The sequence below is a fragment of the Mesoplodon bidens genome (genome assembly GCF_964165515.1).
Source record: "Mesoplodon bidens genome assembly, chromosome: 7".
Taxonomy (NCBI): domain Eukaryota; kingdom Metazoa; phylum Chordata; class Mammalia; order Artiodactyla; family Ziphiidae; genus Mesoplodon; species Mesoplodon bidens.
In genome coordinates, this window is record NC_138164.1 from 39541993 (window position 1) to 39556291 (window position 14299).

Below are 14299 nucleotides of genomic sequence, written 5' to 3' on the forward strand. Positions count from 1 at the left end.
ATAATTATAGATGCACAAGTAGTAGAGGGAATGGCACAAAGCATGTGTGGAGTCCTGTGCCATTTTACCACGTGTGGATTTGGGTGTGGCCCTCAGGATATAGGAGTATTCCATTATCAGAGATGTCCCTTGTGATGCTCCTTTTATAGTCACAATTCCTCCTCCCACCAACGTCCCCACGCTCCGAAAACCACTAATCTGTTCTCCGTCTCTATAATTTTCATCATGTATGTATGACCTTTGTGATTGATTTTTTTTTTTTAGTCAGTGTAGTGCCCTTGACATCCATTTAGGTTATTAGCTTGTTCTTTTATTGCTGAGTAATAGTCCACGGTATGGACGTATCACCTGTGTTTAACCATTCACTTTTTGAAGGACATTTTGTTTCCATTTGGGGCTATTACAAATAAATGTACTATAAACATTTGTGTACAGGTTTTTGTGTGAGCATAAGTTTTTATTTCTCTGTGATAAATGCTCAGGAGTATGATTGCATGGATTAACATATGTGTTTATATATATTCGGTTTGTAAAGAAACTGCCAGTCTTATCCAGCGTTGCTGTACCATTTTTCATTTCCACCAGCAATGTATGAGACACATCCTCACCAGCAATTAGCATAAACACTGTTTTTCATTTTAGCTGTTTTAGTAAGTGTGTAGTGGTATCTCATCATAGTCTTAACTTGCATTTCCCAAATCGATAGTGATGTTAAATGTCTTTTCATGTATGTGTTTGCCTTCTGCATATCCTCTTCAGTGAAATATCTCTTCATATCTTTTAAGTGTCTCTAATCGAATTGTTTAGTTTTTTTACCATTGAGTTTTGAGAATTCTTTATGTATTTTAGATATGAGTCCCTTGTCAGATAGATGGTTTGCAAATATTTTCTCCCATCCGTAGCTTGTCTTCTCATTCTCTTAGCAGAGTATTTCACAGAGCAAAAGCTTTAACTCTTGATGAAGTCCAGGTAGTTATTTTTTCTTTTATAGATCATGCTTTTAGTGTCATGTCTAAGAACAGGCCACAACGTCCCTGACCCTGAGGATTTTCTCTTATGTTTTCTTCTAAGTGTTTTATAGTTTTATTTTTAAATCTTTGAACCATTTTGGGTTCACTGTCGTTTATGATGTGAGATTTAGGTCAAAGTTCATTTTTCTTGCATGTGGATATTTAGTTGTTCCAGAACCATTTGTTGAAAAGACTATCCTTTCTCCATTGAATTGCTTTTGCAAGTTTGTCAAAAATAATCTGGCCATACTTTCTATGGGGGCTACTTCTTAGTTCCCTATTATGTTTCATGGATCTATTTGTCATAATGGATCTACCATTATGAGATAGCCTTGATTACTGTCGCTATGTAAGTCTTAAATCAGGTAGTGTGATTCCTCCCACTTTTCTTTAAAGAAATTTTTTAACCTATTCTAGTTGCTTTGCCTTTCCATTTACATTTTAGTGTAAGCCTGTCTGTATACACAAAATATCATGCTGTAATTTTGATTGGAATTGTGTTTTATCCTATATATCAATGTGAGAATAATTGATATACTCCTACATTGTCTTCCAATTCATGAACATGGTATATTTCTCCATTTATTCAGTGTCTCTCATGAGTGTTTTGTAGTTTTCAGCATACGAGTCCTGAACATGTTTTGTTAGATTTACACTTAAGTATGTCTCTCTTTTTTTTTTTGAGTGATTGTAAATGGTATTATATTTTTAATTTTGGTGTCCACATGTTCATTGACAGTATATAGAAATACAGTTGATTTTTGTATGCTTCTTGGGATCTTGCAACCTTAACTGCACTTTCTTATATAAGGGCTTTTGTAGATTTCTTGGGATTTTATACATAAACGATCATGTCATCTGCAAATAAGAACAATTTTATTTCTTCTTTCAGAAAAGGAGATCTGAATGCTTTTAATCTTCTTTTCCTTGCTTTATTTCCCTGGTTAAGACTTCCAGGACTCTGCTGAACAAGAGCAGTGTATAAATCCTTATATTCGCTTGTTCCTGACCTTAGGGGAAAGCAGTTACTCTTTCACCATTAAGTAGGAGGTTAGCTGTAGGGTTTTTATACATGTTCTTACCAAGTGAGAAATTTCCCCCTTTATTCCTAGTTTTCTGAGAATGTTTATTGTAAACGCAACAGATTTAAAGATAACTCCATGAACCTCCCCGTGAGATTCTCCTCCATGATATGGTCTCCCTTCAAGGACACAGAACATCTGTTCAGTGTGCAAAGTGGGAGGAAAAAGAAGAAGAAGAAGAACTGTAGTTTCTTCTTTATCCTAACAAGGCATAGATTTGGGGTCGTTTTATTTCCTGTCTGGCTAAAGTAGAGACAGAGATCTCTGTTTTGAACCGGACTATGATATTAGAAAACTGTAGTAATTTTTAAAAGCACAGGCTTTGGAGATAGACAGAGCTGGGTTTGAATCTCATTAGGCTACTTTGTGGCTGAGTGACTTCAACCAAATTACTTAATCACTCTGAGCTCCTTTTCCCTGTCTGTAAACCTCTTACCTCACAGGGTTATTCTGAGGATTAAGTGAGAAATGCATATAAAGAGCCTGGCATGTGGTGCTCAGTGAATGTCACAATGATCATTATTATGGTCTCCTAAAACAGAGACTGAGAAGAATCCTCAGAGGTGCACAGGGTTGAGATGAGGATCCACTGACATTAATAAGCCATTTGGAAAAGGGAACTAATGAGGACAGTTATTAACTAGACAGAAATTGAGTTGCATTCATTGTATATAAATAATTGACTGCTTACTGCTCCTCAGACTTAGCTAAAGAAATACGTCACTAGGCTTCCCTGGTGGCGAAGTGGTTGAGAGTCCGCCTGCCGATACAAGGGACACGGGTTCGTGCCCCGGTCCGGGAATATCCCACATGCTGCGGAGCAGCTGGGCCCATGAGCCATGGCCGCTGAGCCAGCATGTCCGGAGCCTGAGCTCCGCAACGGGAGAGGCCACAACAGTGATAGGCCCATGTACCGCAAAAAAAAAAAAAAAAAAAAAAATTTCAGGGATTTATATTACTAAAAATCATCCTTGCAATTACCAGAGGTTACATCTAGCAAATAAAAAAGATGGTTTTATTTGCCTGGATCAATCCTAAAGAATAGGTAGTCATGCTTCTAAAGATTTCTACTCATCAGCAAGGTTGACATGTTGTTTTGACTATTGGTATCGTAGTATTTCAACATCATTTACTCTTTCCGATAATGGAAGGTAGTTACATGCTTCTTGTTTTTAAAAATTGGGAGAAAGGAAAATATAAGGAAGAAAATAAAAGTCACTTGTAATCATTTGGCTCAGGGAAAAATCAATATTGATATTTGCCGGGTTTTACCCTCCAGACTTTTTTCTATATCCTGTAAGGAGTTTGGTTCCCTAAGGCAGTAGGAAGCCTGTTTATAGCCAGGCTAGTGAGAACTGTTTATAGTCAACAGTGATAACTGTTGCTATCACTCATTCATTGCACAGTATTTACCCAGAGCCTCAGCACCGAGCCAAGTCTAGGGGTACAGTGATGTCAGAACTGGACATGGTCCCTGCCATCAGGAAGCTGCCAGGAGAGAGAGAAATAAGTCAAATGATCCCACAAAGGTGTGACTAATTCCATTCCAACATTGGGGCTGTAAAGGAAAGGAATATGGAAGACAAGGAGGACTTAACTAGACAAAAGGAGAAGGGAATGGCATGTGCAAAGGCCCTGGGGTGGAAGAGCATATTGTGAACCCAAGGGACTGAGAGAAAACCAGGGCGTCCAGAAGTCAGAGTGGGAAGGAGGAGGGCTAAGGGACAAGTCGGCCTCCTTCATGTCACCATAAGGGTTTTGATCTTTATCTGAAAAGCAGTGGGAAGAAGGCTTGAAGGATTGTAAACAAGGGGGAGACCTGCCAGTGAACATCCCGGCTGCTGTGTGCAGACGAGCCATCAGGAGCTCTATTCACAATCTCCCCTCTCCCATTTTACATGGCTCAAAAGCCTCAGCCTTGCTCATTTCACAGCTAAACCTTGCAAGTTATAATTTATATGATTTGATGTGCCTTGTAAACTGTATTTTTTAGAGTGGATATGGCTGTTATTTAAACTCTGCTGAGAAAGGGACTCAGTTCTTCCAGAATGAAGAAACACCAAAGCCAGTGGTTGTTGGATTTTCCGCATGTTTAAGAGTGGTTGTTCAACATGAACTCCTAGGCATTCTGACCCAGTGGGTTTGGGGTAAGGCCCAGGAATCTTCACATTTGTATGCTCCCCAGGTTCAGGTGGGGGGAATGGAGTCCCTGGAGTTGGTTCCAGGACCACACTTTGAGAACCCCACCATCAGTGCTCCCTCCCTCTCCCTTCTTGATCAGCAGAGCTCCTGCTTGTGTGTGTGTGTGTGTGTGTGTGTGTGTGTGTGTATTCTTTCAATAAACTTTGTTTTGAGGAAAAGAGAAGCGAAGGGCTGACTGACCCTACCCCCTCCCCAGGGACTCCCCCAGTCCCACCCTGGGGAAGTCCCAGGATCCCTAGAAGACTGAGCTCTAGGACAGCCCAAGTCAGTGCAGGGCTGCAGCTAGGAAGGTGGAGATGGAAGAGAAAAAGAAAGAACAGACATGACAGGGGGATGAAATGCTGGTGTCCACACCTCACCCTCGGTGGTCAGTGTCCTGCCAGGCATCTCCTTTCTCATGGGTTTAGCCATCTCTCCAGCCTGTGTCAGCCCTTCTCGCGTGGGATCTGAGGGTCATGAAGCCAGACTGATCTCATACACATACCCCAGATCCCATCCAGCCGGATGACTCTCGTCCCTTTTCCTGGCCCCTGTCAGTTCTGGGCTGCCTCTCAGGAAAGAACCAAACCCTACACCATAATCTTGTTTATTATTATTAAACAAGGCTGCTGGGATTCTCCTATTATTTGCATAATTTCACGGACATGCAGGTATGTCTGCTCTGTCAAAGGACACACACAGCTGTAGCTCTGATGGGCATGGCCAAATTTCCCACCAGCGGTTTCCGGATGTGGTGTCCTGCCAGCAGTGGACGCCCGTCTCCCACTCCCTCCCCAGCCTAGGGTGCTGACCCCCCATTGTATCTTCACTGATCTACGGGGTGAAGTATCGTACCTGTGTCATTTTAATTCACATTTCTGTTATTCTAAGCGAACACCTGCATTTTGAGACATAAGGTGACAGGTGGACTCTCTGTGGGGAAATCCACGGAATGAAACAGGCCTGGGAGGGTGCACTTGCTGGCTCCCCATCTGCATCGCGCTTGTCCTCCTGCCTGGGTCGTGCTCCCATCCTCCCCCCTCACCCCCACCTCACCCCTGGCTTCTCCCCAAGTGCTCCTTGCTCTGGTGGTTCACCTGTTAGCTCTCACCAGTCCTCAGGGAATGTTTTGTCCCCTGTTTGGGAACTGGCGGCTGATTTCATTGGTCAGTACCCAGCACAGCAATTGATGGGACTAGTTTCTCACCAGCAGATGGAGGGCTTCCAAGAGGAAAAAGTTCAGAGGAAAGGGCTAGATCGTGATCTCATTTTTCTTTTTTTTTTATTGTGGTAAGATATGCATAACATAAAATTTACCATCTTAACCACTTTTATTAAGTGTGCAGTTCAGTGGCATTAAATATATTCACACTGTTGTGCAGCCATCACCCCCATCCATCTCCAGAACTCTTTGAATCTTGCAGAACTGAAACTGCACCCATGAAACATCAACTCCCCTTGTCCCCCCATCCCAGCCCCCAGCAACCACCATTCTGCTTTCTGTCTCTATGACCTTGGCTACTCTGGGTATCTCATATAAGTAGAATCATAACAGTATTTGTCTTTTCATGACTGGCTTCTTTCACTGAGTATAATATCCTTTCACTGAGTATAATGTCCATGTTCATCCATGCTGTAGCATGTGCCCGAATTTCCTTCCTTTTTTAAGGCTGAATAATATTCCATTGTGTGGATTCACCACATTTTGTTTATTCATTCATCTACTGATGGACACTTGGGTTGTTTCCACCTTTTGGCTGTTGCAAACAATGCTATGAACATGGGTGTATAAATATCTCTTCAAGGCCCTGCTTTCAGTTCTTTGGGATATATACCCAAAAGTAGACTTGCTGGATCATATGATAATTTTATTTTTAATTGTTTGAGGAACTGCCATGCTGTTTTCCATAGTGGCTGCACCAAGTTACATTCTCACAACAGGGCACAAGGGTTCCACTTTCCCTGCGTCCTCACCAACACTTGTTATTTCCCTTTTTTTTTTATAGTAGCCATTCTGATGGATGTGAGATGAAAGAAAGATCATAATCTTTTGAATAGCATACATAATACAAACAGCTACAGCATACATTTATGGACTACTTACTGCATCTCACATGGCTTTATACATCACCTATGTATGTTCTGTATATATATTTATAGAATTATATCCACAAAACAAATCCTGTGCGGGTGAGAACTACTATTATCGTTATTATCCTCATTTGATGACATGGACATGGGACTCAGAAAGGTTAAGGAACTGGCCCAAATCACACAGCTAGTCGGGGGAGGTGGGGCTGAGTTTCAGACTGAGCTGACTCAAGCTTCTAAAAACAGAAGCTTCACTTTTTGAGTGTAAATTTAGCTTTGGGAACATCTAATATCTAAATTGGAAATTCTCAGTTAACTGAGATAACAAGATAATTGACTAAGCTAGGGAAATTCCACCCTGTGGAATGGAGAATGGGGGTTGTCAGTGAAATGTGAGATCAATGTTCTCGTGATCCTCATTCATGCAACAGACTGAGGTGGTGCCATCTAGGGGGGGATTTGGGTAAAGAGGAAACGTTGACCTGGTGCTTTCCCAGGAAGAGGAGCATTGGGGCTGTTAAGTGGGGGCCCAGCAAGAAACACCACTTATCTCTCCAATCCAGCCAGAGTAAGTTCTCTGCTTATAAGGACTGGTGGAGTTCAATTAGTCCCACCTGGATAACCCAGGATAGTCTCCCACTTTTTAAAAAATTTTTAAAAAGTTTTTGGCTGGGTTTGGTCTTCGTTGCTGAGCACAGGCTTTCTCTAGTTGCAGCGAGCGAGGGTTACTCTTTGTTACGGTGCACGGGCTTCTCATTGCAGTAGCTTCTCTTGTTGTGGAGCACGGGCTCTAGGCACGCAGATTCAGTAGTTGTGGCACGTGGGCTCAGTAGTTGTGGCTCGTGGGCTCTGGAGTGCAGGCTCGGTAGTTGTGGCACACGGGCTTCGTTGCTCCATGGCATGTGGGATCTACCCGGACCAGGGCTCGAACCCGTGTCCCCTGCATTGGCAGGCAGATTCTTAACCACTGCAACACCAGGGAAGTCCTTAGTCTCCCTCTTTTAAGAGCACTGATTAGTAACCTTGACATTGGCACAGTCCCTTTGGCCACGTCATGGAGCATATTCCCAGGTTCTGGGGATCAGGGCATGGGCATCTTTGGGAGACCATTCTGCCCACCACATTAATACTACCACCTGACTGGACCGTTGCTTTGGGACTGGTCTGAGAGCTTTCTGGAAGTATCAGTAGGATCAATGCCACAGGCCATGGAGAAAGATGGCTGGATGAGCTGGCAGGTGATAATCCCGTTACCAAGAGGGCAGGAAGCAGGACTGGTTGAGTGAGCACCTCAACATCCCGGAAGCAGCCAGGCAGTTTGGGGCCTGGAGATGAACCAGGGGTTGGAAATACACACCTGCGAATCGAGGGGGTGGCACAGTGGCCCCAGCCCATGGACAGAGTGCGGAGGACACGGACATCTGAGGGGAGACAGCCCGGCGTGGAGACCTGGAAGCAGTCAGAGAGGTGAGGGAGCCAGAGAGCTGCAGCCAGGCTGAGGGTATTCATCACAGAGACAGCTTGCTTTGTGCCAGGTACTGTTCTGGGCACTTTCGAGTGTATTAACTCATTTCATCCTTAGGAGGTTAATGTTGTTTGCCCCACTTTACAGATGAGGGCGTTGAGGCACAGATAGGCTGAGTATCCTGCCTGAGGTCACAGAGGGAGGCTGGGGCACTGGGCACCACGCTCGGGCAGTCTGATTTCAGGACCAGCCTCTCCTGAGGCCTTGCCGGTCCACAGCGCTCTCCCGGGGAAACTGGGGAGGAAGGATCCAGCTGACCGGGAAGCAGAGAAGCTTCTTCTTTCCTTCCAATCCCAGACCCGTCATCTCACCAGCGCCTGGCCGTTTCCTCATATCCTTATTCTTTTGAAAACCCCATTTTTTTTTTTTTACTATTTCTTCACTACATCCCTTTCTGGAGGCAGTGGGGGGATGGGGCTGGGGGATGGGATAGCCTAGAACCAAAAGGTTAAAAGAAATAGATAAAACACACACACACACACACACACACACAAGTTAATTTCAAAAATGTTTTCCCACTCCTTTGAACATGTCACCAAGCAGTACCTTTTGTCAATCCTACGAAGCCCAGCTTATCAAACTCATTTTTGCTGCTCAGGGAGCAACCAAAGAGAAGCAAAGAACCATGCCCCAGGCTGCACAGCTGGAAGGTAGCAGAGGTGGGACTTGAACTCAAGGCTTTCTAACTCCAGAGCCCATCCTCTTGCTCATAATAGAGAACATTTCCCATTTGCCCTATGTTCTCTTTTAAGTGCTTTAGTATGTATGATATCATTTATACGTCACCAGTAACTTATAAGACTGTCCTTTTGTTACCTTACAGATGAGGAAGCTGAGGTATCACTTGCCCAAGGTCACCCTGCTAGGAAGTAGGAGAGCTGGGCTCGAGCCCAGTCTAATAACCACCACGTTGCCCTGCTCCCCCAACCCCTGAACCACCAGGCCACGTGCCTCTCTCTGACAACTGTGTCACATGTCACAGGGAGGCCGAGAGCCCGAGGAGGCCTCCGAGGGCAATGGCAGTGGGTTGAGGACCCAGCGGGAGAGGACCCTCTTGAAGCCATTTGACAATAAAGGAAAGGAAGGGGGAAGGGGCGGCGTTTCCATGCCGAGGGGTGGTGAGCACGTTCACAGGTTAGACGGAAGTTACACTGTCAAGGTGAGGATGCAGAAGAGGAGATGGTTGAGGAGAGGGACCAGACCAGGGTGGGATGAAGGCAGGACCACCCGGAGGCCCTTGGCAGCTAAGAGAAGCCTTGAAGGTCCCATCTAGGAGCTTCTCCAAGCCTGGGAAGTCCAGGTCCTGGCAGGGAGCTGAAGGCACATTCACAGGGGTGTGGAGTGATGGAGGGGAGTTTCCTGAAGGGACTCCATAGGGAGTGGGCAGGGCTCAGAGAAACCACAAAGGATAGTGCAGGGCCCAGAGCTAGTATGAGTGAGGACTGTTCCCACCCCCAGAGCTGAGGGGTGAGGGGCAGGGGCATTTCCTGGGACCCGGAGACCCCGAGGGCTGGGTAGAGTCCTCTGAGGGAAGCTGTGTGGCCCCAGAGAATGGAAGCCAGGGGAGTAAGTACCCCAACCTCTCTCCTCCCTGCTCTGACCTCTAACCCCCCATTGGCCAAACCCAACCAGAAACCAGAGGCAAGGAGCCCATCAGCCCATGGATGTAGGTGCACAGGTGGGCCTACTGGGCAGAGGGCGCTGTGGAAAGGGATGGAGGAGGGTCTGGAGAAGCAGACGGAGGATGCAGGCAGGTGCAGGAGGTGAAGACCTAGGAGGCTGTTGTCAAAGTAGAATGAAAAGCCTGAGAGCAGGAACCTGCTGGCTGGGGGGCCCAGAGGGCACTGGGACAGCCTCAGGACAGAAGTGTGAGGGTGGCAGGAGGGTTTGGGGGCCAGGATGGACTTGAAGGAGCTGGTGAGCTCGAGCAGGGCCCAGGCTGGGTGAGCGTAGGGCATTACGCATAGGGAGGGGACGGGGAGCAAAGGCTACGTGACTCAAGGAGAGGACGAGACAGAGGATAAGGAAGGCTGGGAGCGGGAAGTTATGGTCTGAGATGGGGCTTTCCAGTTCCAGGTGATGCAAGGTTGAAACCTAGCTCAAAGGACGGTTCCAGGTACACGTCGAACCTCAGCGACAACGTCAGTGAACCTCAGGGCAACATCATAACTAAGTCAGCTTCCCGAGGAGGCTTCCTCAAAGCACAGGAGTCATCAGAGCAGATGGTCATTGTTAAGAGATGTTTAAACGTCTCAATATTTTATGGACTCACTATATAATTTTTAAACATTTAAAATGCAGGAGCCTTTAAGAAATGCACTTGTTTTCTCTATTAGGTCCTGCCTGTCTCCTCTCTCATTATTAAATCACTCTCTACTCTGAAGATCACAGGGTACAAATCAAAGGTACAGGTTTTGGAATTAGACTTGGGTTCAAACCCTGACATTGCCCTGTGCCAGCATCCTGATGTTGAGTGAGTCCCTTCATCTTAGCCATTTTTTGAATCGAGGTAAAATACATATAAAGTTTACCGTCTTAACCACTTTTAAGTGTACAGATCAGTAGTTGTAAGTTATTCACATTGTTGTGCAACCAGCCTCAGAATTTTTCATCTTGCAAAACTGAAACTGTACCCATTAAACAACAACTCCCCATTTCCCCCTTCCCCAGCCCCTGGCAACCCCCATTCTATTTTGTTTCTATGAGCTTGACTACTCTATGTACCTCACATAGTGGAATCATACAAAATTTGCTTTTTTGTAACACTTATTTCACATAATGTCCTCACAGTTCATCCATGTTGTAGCATGTGTCAGAATTTCCTTCCTCCTACACTGAATACTATTCCACTGTATGGATGGACCACATTTTGCTTATCCAATCATCAGTCAGTGGGCACTTGGGTGGCTTCCACCTTTTGGCAATTGTGAATAATGCTACTATAAACATGAGTGTACAAATAACTCTTTAAGTTCCTGTTTTCAATTCTTTGGGGTATATACCCAGAAGTGGACTTGCTGGATCATATGATAATTTTATCCTAAATTGTTTGAGAAGCCGCTCTACTGTTTTCCATATCAGCTGCACCATTTTACATTCTCAGCGGTACATAAGTGTTCCCCTACTCTACATCCTTGCCAACACTTGTTATTTTCTGTTGCTGTTTGTTTGTTTTTGATAGTAGCCATCCTAATGGGTATGAGGTGGTATCTCACTGTGGTTTTGATTTGAATTTCCCTAATGACTAGTAATGTTGAGCATCTTTTTATATGCTTGTTGGACATTTATATATCTTCTTTGGAGAAATGTCTATTCCAGTTCTATGCCCATATTTGATCAAGTTATTTGGGGGTTCTTTTTTGTTGTTGTTGTTGAGTTATAGTTCTCTATATATTCTTCATATTAACCCTTTTTCAGATTTGTGATTTGCAACTATTTTCTCCCATTCTCTAGATGGCCTTTCACCCTGTTTATTGTGTCCTTTGATTCACAGAAGTTTTAATTTTTGATATAGTTGAATTTATCTATTTTTACTTTTGCTGCCTATGCTTTTGGTATCATATCCCAAAATGCATTGCCAAATCCAATGTCATAAAGCTTTCCTCCTGTGCTTTCCTCTAAAAGTTTTATAGTTTTAGACTCTGTTTAAGTCTTTGATCCACTTTGAGTTAATTTTTATACATGGTGTAAGGTAAGAGTTCAACTTAATTCTTTTGCAGTCTTTCCCATCATCATTTGTTGAAAATACTGTTCTTTCCCCATTGAATAATCTTGGCACCCTTGTCAAAAATCATTGGACCATATATGCAAACTTTTATTTCTGTGCTCTCTATTCTATTCTATTGGCCTATGTGCCTGACCTTATGTCAGTATCACACTGTTTTGATTACTGTACCTTTGTATGCAGTAAGTTTTGAAATCAGGAAGTGTGAGACGTCCAGCTTTGCTTTTCTTTCTCAAGAGTATTTTGGCTATTTGGGGTCCACTGAGATTCCATATGAATTTTAGGATGGATTTTTCAATTTCTGCAAAAATTGCTGTTGGGATTTTGAATCTGTAGATCCTGCTGTGTAGTAATGACATCTTAACAATATTAAGTCTTCCAACCCACGAATACAGGGTGTCTTTCCATTTATTTGTGTCTTTAATTTCTTTCAGAAGCACTTTGTAGTTTTCAGTGTACACATCTCTTACCACCTTGGTTAAATTTATCCCAAAGTATGTTATTCATTTTGATGCTATTGTAAATGAAATTATTTTCTTAACTTCCTTTTCAGATTGTTCATTGTGAGCATATAGAAACACAACTGATGTTTCTGTGTTGATTTTGTGTCCTACGATTTTGCTAGTGAATGTTGTTTATTAGTTCTAAGAGGGTTGTGGTTTTCATGGACTCTTTAGGATTTTGTACATGTAAGATCATGTTGCCTGTGAACAGACATAATTTTACTTCTTCCTTTCAAATTTGGATGTCTTTATTTCTTTTTCTTGCCTAATTGCTCTGGCTAGGACTTCCAGTACTTTGTTGAATAGAAGTGACAAAAGCAGGTATCCTTATCTTATTCTTGAAAGTAGAGGAAAAGCTTTCAGTCTTTCACCTTTGAGTATGATGCTACCTGTGGGCCTTTCATATTTGACCTTTATTATGTTGAGGTAATTTCCCTCTATTCCCTGTTTGTTGAGTGCTTTTATCATGAAAGAGTGTTGCATTGTGTCAAATGCTTTTTGTATGTCCATCGAGATGATCATTTTTTTCCTTCTTTCTGTTAATGTGATGTATTACGTGGATTAATTTTCATATGTTGAACCATCAGGTCTGCATTCCAAGAACAAATCCCACTTGGTCATAGTGTATGATCCTTTTGACGTGCTGTTGCATTCGGTTTCCTCCTGTTTGGTTGAGGACTGTGGCGTCAGTGTTCACAAGAGATACTGGTCTGTGGTTGTCCTGTCGTGTCCTTGTCTGGGTTTGGGATCAAGGTGATGCTGTCCTCTCACTTCAGCTTTTGAGTCTCAGCTTCTTCCTCTCTAAGGTGGAGATAACACTAGAGTCCCTGTTTAGGGCCGTCATGCAGATTAAATGATAAAAATGCACACAAAATGCTTCAGCAGGGCCCAGTTCACAGGAAGCCCTCAAAATATGTTAGAGGAGGATAAGGATAATAATAAAAATAATAATAAATAAATAACAGTTCATCTCATAGTGGGACAGCTCAGTAGGCTGGGGCTTACAGACTCAGTCTGTATGAGCAGCAGGGCGTCTGTCCAGGAGCAGCATTTAGCAATTTTCCAAGTAAAGGGAGCGAGTGATATTATAGGGCCGAACTAGGAAGCTGTCTCCTGGCCTAACATGTGGTAGAGGCTCACCCAACTTTGTGGAGTCATTGAAAACTTCCTGCTTGCTTTGATGTCTTAATAATGGCCTGACAGTTTTTGAGGAACTGAACGCAGTGAAGCCTGGCAAGAGACAAGCAAAATGTCACAGACAGAATTTCTCTCATTCCTGGGTTATCAAAGGTTCAAAGGACACAAAGATCAATGGCAATGGTGATGAAGGTGATGTGGGGGACATTTTCCAAAGAACTAATGTGTTTTCATTTTTTTAATACTTTATTTTTTGAACAGTTTTAGGTTTACAGGAATTTTAGCAGAGAATACAGAGAGTTCCCATATATCCACCCTCCAATACACACTGTTTCCCCTATTATTAACCTCATACATTAGTGCGGTACATTCGTTACAACTGATGAACCAATATTGATATGCTATTATTAACTAAGTCCATAGTTTACATTAGGGTTCACTCTTTGCGTTGTACGTTCTTTCGTTTTGACAAATGTATAGTGACAAGTATCCACCATTACAGTATCATAAAAAATATTTTCACTGCCCTGAAATCCCCTGTGCCCCTCGTCTTCATCCTGAACCCCAGAGCCCCTGTGCCCCTGGCAAGCACTGATCTTTTACTCTCCTTATAGTTTTACTTTTTCCAGAATTTCATACAGTTGGAATCATATGGTATGTAACCTTTTCAGACTAGGTTCTTTCACTAAGCAATATGCATTTAAGATTCCTCCATGTCTTTTTTGTTATTTGATAACTCATTTATTTTTATCACTAGTATTTCATTGTATGGATGTACCACAATTTGTCTATCCATTTACCTTTTAAAGGACATCTTGGTTGCTTCCAGTTTTGGGCAGTTATGAATAAAGATGCTGTAGGCATGTATCCAAAATAAATGAGTCTTCATGGATATAGAGAACAGACTGTGGTTGCCAAGGGGGAGGGGGTTGAGGGAGAGATGGAGTGGGGGGTTGAGGTTAGCAGATGTGAGCTGTTACCTCCAGGATGGAGAAACAACAAGGTCCTACTGTAGAGCACAGGGAACTATATTCAATATCCTGTGA

General features: G+C 43.3%; 2 protein-coding genes and 1 pseudogene across 3 annotated transcripts in view; all 3 read left to right on the forward strand.

Moving 5' to 3' along the window:
• LOC308620767 (centrosomal protein of 78 kDa-like) overlaps positions 1–14299 on the forward strand; it is a 418103-nt pseudogene that overhangs the window by 252343 nt on the left and 151461 nt on the right. The gene's annotated exons all lie outside the window — the stretch shown is intronic.
• LOC308620072 (forkhead-associated domain-containing protein 1-like) overlaps positions 1–14299 on the forward strand; it is a gene marked incomplete at its 3' end in the record, with an annotated part of 254740 nt that overhangs the window by 154359 nt on the left and 86082 nt on the right. The gene's annotated exons all lie outside the window — the stretch shown is intronic.
• Positions 1–14299, forward strand: part of LOC308620074 (forkhead-associated domain-containing protein 1-like) — a gene marked incomplete at its 3' end in the record, with an annotated part of 87888 nt that overhangs the window by 1351 nt on the left and 72238 nt on the right. The window lies entirely within an intron of this gene.